We start from the raw sequence: 7155 nt of genomic DNA on the forward strand, positions 1-7155 counted from the left end.
CTTCTCCATATGTTAGGTAATCATTTATGTCTATTTTCTCCTTCCCTGATACGCACTTATATAGCATTATCATGTCATCTCTTTTCCTTCTCTCCTGTAGTGTTGGTAGATTCAGTTTATTTAGTCTTTCTTCGTAGCTTAGGTCCCTTAAGCTTGGTATCCATCTTGTAGCGGCCCTTTGAACTTTTTCAATCTTGTCTATATGCTTTTTGAGATGAGGACTCCAGACTACTGATGCATATTCCAGGGTTGGTCTAATGAATGATGTTATTATCCTTCTCAGCATGTCTTCATTTATGTATGAACTTTATCAATCTTGTCTATATGCTTTTTGAGATGAGGACTCCAGACTACTGATGCATATTCCAGGGTTGGTCTAATGAATGATGTTATTATCCTTCTCAGCATGTCTTCATTTATGTATGTGAATGCTATTCTCATATTTGCAAGCAGTGTGTACATGTTCCGTACCTTCTTGCTGATGTGGTCAGCCGGAGATAGTCTGTTATTGATAATCACACCTAGGTCTTTCTCTATTTCTGATGTGTATAGGGTTTTATTTCCTAACTTATAATCCCAATCAGGTCTTTTTCCACTTTTACCAAACTTGATTACATGACACTTGTCCACAATGAATTCCATTTGCCATGTACTACTCCATTCATGAAGTTTATTTAATTCTTCTTGTAGCTCCCTACAAGAGTCTGTGCTAGTAATTCTCCTTTGTATTTTTGCATCATCTGCAAACATATTCAGGTAGCTCTCATTTCCAGTGTTACTGTTTATATCATTTATATACACTAAAAACATGATTGGTGCCAGCACTGAACCCTGTGGTACTCCACTAGTCACTTCTTTCCATGATGAGTAGTTTCCTCTTAGTACTGTCCTCATTTCTCTTTTTATGAGAAAGTCTTGCATCCAACAAAACAGTTTGCCTCGAATTCCTCCTTGATGGTACAGTTTCCATAAAAGTCTTTGGTGTGGTACTGTGTCAAAAGCTTTCTTGAAATCTAAATAGACACTGTCCACCCATCCTTCCCTTTCCTGTATTGTTTGTTACTCTGTCATAGTAGCTCAACAGATTAGCAACACATGATTTTCTTTTTCTGAAACCAAACTGTCTTTCTGTTATCATACTGTGTTCTTCTAGATGATTTACCCAAGCTTTTCTTATAAGCTTTTCTAATACCTTGCTTACAACACTGGTCAGTGATACTGGTCGGTAGTTGTGTGTGTGTGTGTGTGTGTGTGTGTGTGTGTGTGTGTGTGTGTGTGTGTGTGTGTGTGTGTGTGTGTGTGTGTGTGTGTGTGTGTGTGTGTGTGTGTGTGTGTTGATATGCGAACTGTATATGTATACTCCTATGTGTGCTGTGTAGGCGTTGGGACTCAATATTTTTCCAAGTACACACAAGGAGGGGGGAAGGGACAGAAAGGGGGCTGCGGGGGGCAGGAGAAGGGGGAAAGAGGGGTAGGAAGTGGGAAGGGAAGGAGAGGGGGTTATGGGCGGGGGTGGGAAGTGAGGATGGGAGAGAGAATGTGGATGGGACGGGAACGGGACAGGCGAAGGATGTAGGAGTCAGAGAGGGGTAGGAAGGGTAGGAGACAGGAAGGTGGAAGGGTAGGAAAGGGTGTAGTGGTAGGGATAAGAGAAGCGCGGTAAGGAGGGTAAGGATTGGAAACTATTTATAGGACGGGGGAGAGGACAGGGGAGGGATGGGGTGCTAGGCTGGGAGGAGGGGGACGCCGACTCTTCAGATACCCTATCCATGTTTCCCTCTTCAGATACCTGATTGATGACTCGCAACCCACAATGCATTTTCTCACCCTAACCTAACTTCACCCTCTTTTTCCCTCTTTTACCCATTTTAATGCCCTCCTTCCTTTTCTCCAGTCCCCGTTTTTCGCCATTTTTTCCCTTCCCTGATTAATTTTTCCTCCTTTTTCCTCTTACCTACTGTTACTCCCTCCTCTCCTGTTTTTTCCTCAGTGTTTCTTCATTCTACCAGTTTCGTCGTCTGCTCTCTCTTCCGTAGCCTCACATTCCCCTTTTCCTTTTTTTCTTTGCATTTCTACCCCTTCTGCTTATTTTCCATTCTCCCATTTTCCCTCCCTTTTTTCCCTTCAACTCATCTCACTCTCCCCTTTTTCCCCTTTCCTGTTACCCATTTTTATTCCACCCTCTACAATCTTCCCTTTCCTCAACTTTTTCCGTATTCTCTAACCTCCCTTCATCCTCCTTCCCTCTATTTCTCTCCCTTTTTCTTATTCCCTTGTTCCTTTTCTCCACCCATCCCTTTCCCCTTCCTATTTTCTCTTCCCTATCCATGTTTCCCTTTCCCTTTTTTTCTTTTTCTCTTCCCCATTATTTATTCTCTCCTTCCCCTTTTCCATTCTAATCTTTCCTCTCTCTCTTCCCTCCTCCCCCCCCCCCTCTCTCTCTCACCCCAATTTACCATGTCCATCATACCCGCCACGTTCTCCCATGCGAGAGTGGGTGCCATATCTCAACACGATGCTCACTTGTTTTCTCACACATCCCGTTCTTTCAGCCCTGGTCTCGTCAGACATAATGGTTCTCTCTCTCTCTCTCTCTCTCTCCTCCTCCTCTTCCCTCGTTTCTTCTCCCCTTTCCACCCTTCCTTCCATAACTCCCTCTTTCTCATTCTTCTTTCCTTCTTTTCCGTGCTTCCTTTCCCATTCTCTTCCACGTTCTGCCTTCCCTCTTCCTCGCTTCCGTCTCTCATTCCTTCACGAGGTTTCCCAAACAGTAAGTAAAATCTTCTGACGCTAGCCACAGTAAAGTATATAAGTGACCCCTTGAGGCCTAAGTGTTAATTGAACTTTGTAGCAGGAATTTCCTAAGCTAATTATGAATAGTCTGGCAGCAGAGTCGGTTTGTTCTCATCTGAGGGAACTGGGTCACTTCTGCAACTTAAATAAGTGTTGGAAATAAGTGTTAGTCGCATAAAATTTAGTGAGCCTTAGTTATGAGGCAGAAATGATACTCCTTGGTTACTAGTCATATTTATCCGTCAGTCTAACTGCACTTGACCACCAGGTAACTGGAAAGGGATGACGGATTTTTGCCTGATAAAAATACACACTATAGCAGAAATACTGTATAATGAACCGGGCATCGCGCTGAGGGGGTTAAATACAAACACATGATCTACTTTCCTATCCCGATACTTCTTATTTTCACAGGTCACACAGTAAGGTCAAAGGTCAAACATTAATGACTTCAACTGACAAATAATTGCTGAGAGAGTTGGTTGTTCTGCTAAAATACGTATGGCTGAAAAATTAGCTTTGGCCACAACGAGGATTATTAGTTTACCGCTCTGACGTGTGTGTGTGTAATTCACCAGGTCGGTCAGGATCACTTGATGGTCGTGATCGTCAGCTTTTACCCTCCCGGAAGGGAGCTGAGAACTCATATAGTCCGATCTAAGGGCAAGGCTGTGACCTTCACACAAGCACACACCCGTCCCCTTGCTCAAGGGGGACAGTAACCACCCACTTCGTCAGTGAAACTTTTCGCAACCTGAGCGAGGCGCGAACTCCCGTCCACCAGTTGGCAAGCGAGAACGTTACCACTACTGTGTGTGTGTGTGTGTGTGTGTGTGTGTGTGTGTGTGTGTGTGTGTACCTGTGATGCTGGTCTCAGTGTGTGTATATTGTTTTATGTGTTTCTGTGGTGTGTATTCGTTTGCTGTGTTTTGTGTGTATGTGAGCGTTTTGTCCTAATACACACATACACACACACACACACACACAAATAATAAAGAGAGAATTCCAGAGCCTGCACTGGATCCGTTTGTCGTGCCAACCCCGGCTACTGCACCCACGCCTGAGAGAGCCCCATGATTGAACTATTTTGGGCCAGGCAATGGTCTAAATTCTCCAAACCTTGCTGTACCGAAGAGAACTTAGGTCAGACTATATTAAATTATATCACACTGCACTGGGTTAGGTTAGGTTAGGCAGGATCCTGTTAGGATTTGTTAGATTAGATTAGGTTGAGGTTAGAAGGGGCTTCGTGACAGCAATTACTGGGTGAATCATCATACTAATCCTGTACCCACTAAACGATGATCCGGGTGGAATCTATGAAATGGGGTGGGGAAAATGGAGTGAGCTGCCAAAACTGACAGAATATGAGGGTAATTGCTGACTGAGAGAGAGAGAGAGAGAGAGAGAGAGAGAGAGAGGTGGGAGGAGGGACAGAATTCCAGGGAGGTCAGAGCGATATGCGAGGCAGAGGAGGAGATAAAAATACTACGTGTGATACACAGGGAAGGGCGACAGGTATGCTTTGTTTGCACTGTATGTAATAGGTGGATATATATTTTCGCTGGATCTCTCTCTCTGTCTATCGCCATCCCTCTGTAAGCTTGTCTATCTACTCGTCATTTTCCTAGGTTTACCTCTCTGGATACTTTCTGTAAGTCTGCCTATCTGTCTATCTGCGAGTGTACACATCTATCTGTCTGTAGGCTTGTCTATTTGTCCATCAGTCAAGACCTATACATTTGTCACTTGGTCTATCTACCTCAATGCTTGTATCTATCTCATTTTCCTAGGTGTATCTATCGTACTGTGTCAGTCTACCAATCTGTAGCTTTGTTAATCTGTTCTTGTGTCCTGCTAAGCTCATCCTTTTTTTTTTTTTTTTTTTTTTTTTAAGTTGTGTAATCATTTTTTTGGTGTGCTCTATTTGTCTCTATCCATCCATCTGTATGTCTATCTCTGTTACTTTTTCTGTCTAGTCTAAGTATCTGTCTATCAACGTCTGTCTGTCTTTCTGTGTGTGTTCTTCTGCCTGTCTGCCCATCTGTCTGCCTGTTCATCTGTCTTCGCCTCAGTCTGTAAGTTTTCGCCATTCTGTAATTATCTATCTATATTTTCATCCTCTATCCAACTAATATTTCATTGCCCTTCAGTACCCTCTCCCCCCTCTCTCTCTCTCTCCTCCCTCCTACTGCAAAATGATATTTACAATGCAGGCACGACAGACGTTATCTTAATTGATATTTTAGCATCAAATAGCATTTTTTAGTTTTTGGGACACTGCTGTCATTTAACAAAATTCTTACCGTATTGCTTTATGTTTTTCATTTATTTGTTTCCTTATGTATTTATCTTATTTAGTATTACTTTATTTATGCTTACCTATCAATTTATTATCTATTTATCCATTAATTCATTATTATCATTTATCTATTTATTTTAACGCTGGCATTACAAAATAAAAGGAACCCTTTCACTACAGTGGATGTTGCAGCTGTTGTTGCCTTAGGCTCATCTAAAGCGTGAACCTGTGGACTGGAGGCTGAAAGTGCCTTTCTGTACTCCAGCATCCTCCTTTCGGGGGAACTGGGAGATTTCTGCATAACCGGGCAGTGGATCCGTCCGGCCATCTCTGTGCCACCATGTGAAGGCGTCTCTCTCGGGCCTCTCCAGCACCTCTACGACGGCTACACATATGCATTCCTTTCATGGTACCTCAGCAACAGAACAAACTACATCGGACTCAGGAACGGTTTGCGGGCTCCTGGCCTTTGGTTCCTTCTTTCTTACATTAAAAAAAAAAAAACACCACGCTCACCACCCCCACCATCGCTTTATTTCTTACCATAATAATTTCAGGAGCAGGAATTAATGGTGCCCACCTTACATCATCATCATCATCATATCATCACCACCACCTTACACTGTTTCCTATCATAATTTCACTACACTGAATTCATTGTACCTTAAAACCATCATATATTAATACAACAGTGTTATACTTAATATAAAAATATAATTTGCGCATTCATGCAATAGAAACAAGCTGACAGCTATTTAATATAGATGGAAATATGCATCTACAGCGAGAAGGAAACCTAGATTGAAAAAATAACCCATGAGGGGAACGTCTAAAAGAATTTAGGGAAGTACCTTAGGTGACATTAGACGATTCGTAACACCCCTTCCTTGGCGATTTATTTTGTATAATACACCTTAACACGTTCTTCCACCAGCTATGTTATTTATAGGTTTCAATATCATCACAGCATCAATAACAAACATGTGGATAGTGAGGTGTGATAGCGAGGTGTGATGTGCACAATAAATCGGTAAGGAAGACGTGTAACGAAATCCTTTAGGGGCAACTAGAAATTCGATGCTTAATCTGTTTACCTTAACTAAGCATAGACTACATGGGAATTTAGTCCCAGCATTAAAAGCCTTCAAACAATCTCATAATATGATAGCGGAAAAATAACTTGGCATCAGATCAATGGGCTAGAGGTTATGGTTATAAAATTGTTGAAAAACGTTTGGACTGACGTGAAACTAAGCATTTCTTCGTCAGTACAGTTGTAAACATATGGGACAATTTGCCTTCCAACGTGGTTAACTCAAATACATGACTAACAGTTAACAGTCGCTTAGATAAATCTTCCTTTCGGGGAGCAAGGGGAGAGGAGAGATGAGGGTGCGTTTGTATATCAGAGCAACTCCGCCGTCTGGGTGTAGGCTATTGGTGCCACTAGATAAGGCGTCCCTGTCCCAATGCCGACTCGGGAACTGTTAGGCACAAGCGGTGGGAATGGCACGCAGGGTTGCTGGTTTCCCTTCTTCCTCCTCCAGTTTCCTTTCCTCTGGTTTTACTTCCTCTGCTTTCCTATCCCCTGGTTTTCTCTCCTCTAGTATTCCCTCCTCCACCTTATCTCCTTTTCCCACAACTTTGTTCTCCCTACTTTGGTCCTCCAGTTTAATTTCCTCCTCCTCCTCCAGTGCTCTTTCCTCCATCCTCTCCTTCTCCATTTTCTCGCTTTTAAGCGTTCCTTCCTCCTCACTCCCCTCTTCCCCTGTTTTTTCCTCCATCTTCTCCTCTACGTTGTCGCTCTCCTGTACTCCTCCCTCTCCTTTTCCTTCCTCCTCAACTCTTTCCTCCATTTTCTCTCCCTTTTCACTGAACCTCCTGGCATACTCCCTCTGCTGTCTATCCCTCCACTGCCCCTCCTTGGCCCTCCACCTGTCGCTGTCCTTTGCGATTTTCACGTAGCCGTCCCACGCCAGTTCGACCAGCCCGCCTGCATGAGCGATCTGAGCACGCACTCTGCCCATTAACAGGGAAGTATATTAATGCCTAATGACTAA

The 7155-nt window shown here is 43.1% G+C and overlaps 1 pseudogene across 1 annotated transcript in view; it reads right to left on the bottom strand.

The window, feature by feature from the left end:
* Positions 1 to 2307: 2307 nt before the first annotated feature.
* The window catches only part of LOC145399803 (glycerol-3-phosphate acyltransferase 3-like), a 23817-nt pseudogene continuing 18969 nt past the window's right edge, over positions 2308 to 7155 (bottom strand). Inside the window, exons 9-10 of the transcript XR_013897335.1 lie at positions 6974 to 7114; positions 2308 to 2374 (exon numbers count right to left, since the gene is read on the bottom strand). The product of XR_013897335.1 is annotated as a glycerol-3-phosphate acyltransferase 3-like (transcript). The remainder of the gene's footprint in view (positions 2375 to 6973; positions 7115 to 7155) is intronic.

Source organism: Coenobita brevimanus, chromosome 50 (genome assembly GCF_032717465.1).
Source record: "Coenobita brevimanus isolate Jiangsu-jjx chromosome 50, ASM3271746v2, whole genome shotgun sequence".
Taxonomy (NCBI): domain Eukaryota; kingdom Metazoa; phylum Arthropoda; class Malacostraca; order Decapoda; family Coenobitidae; genus Coenobita; species Coenobita brevimanus.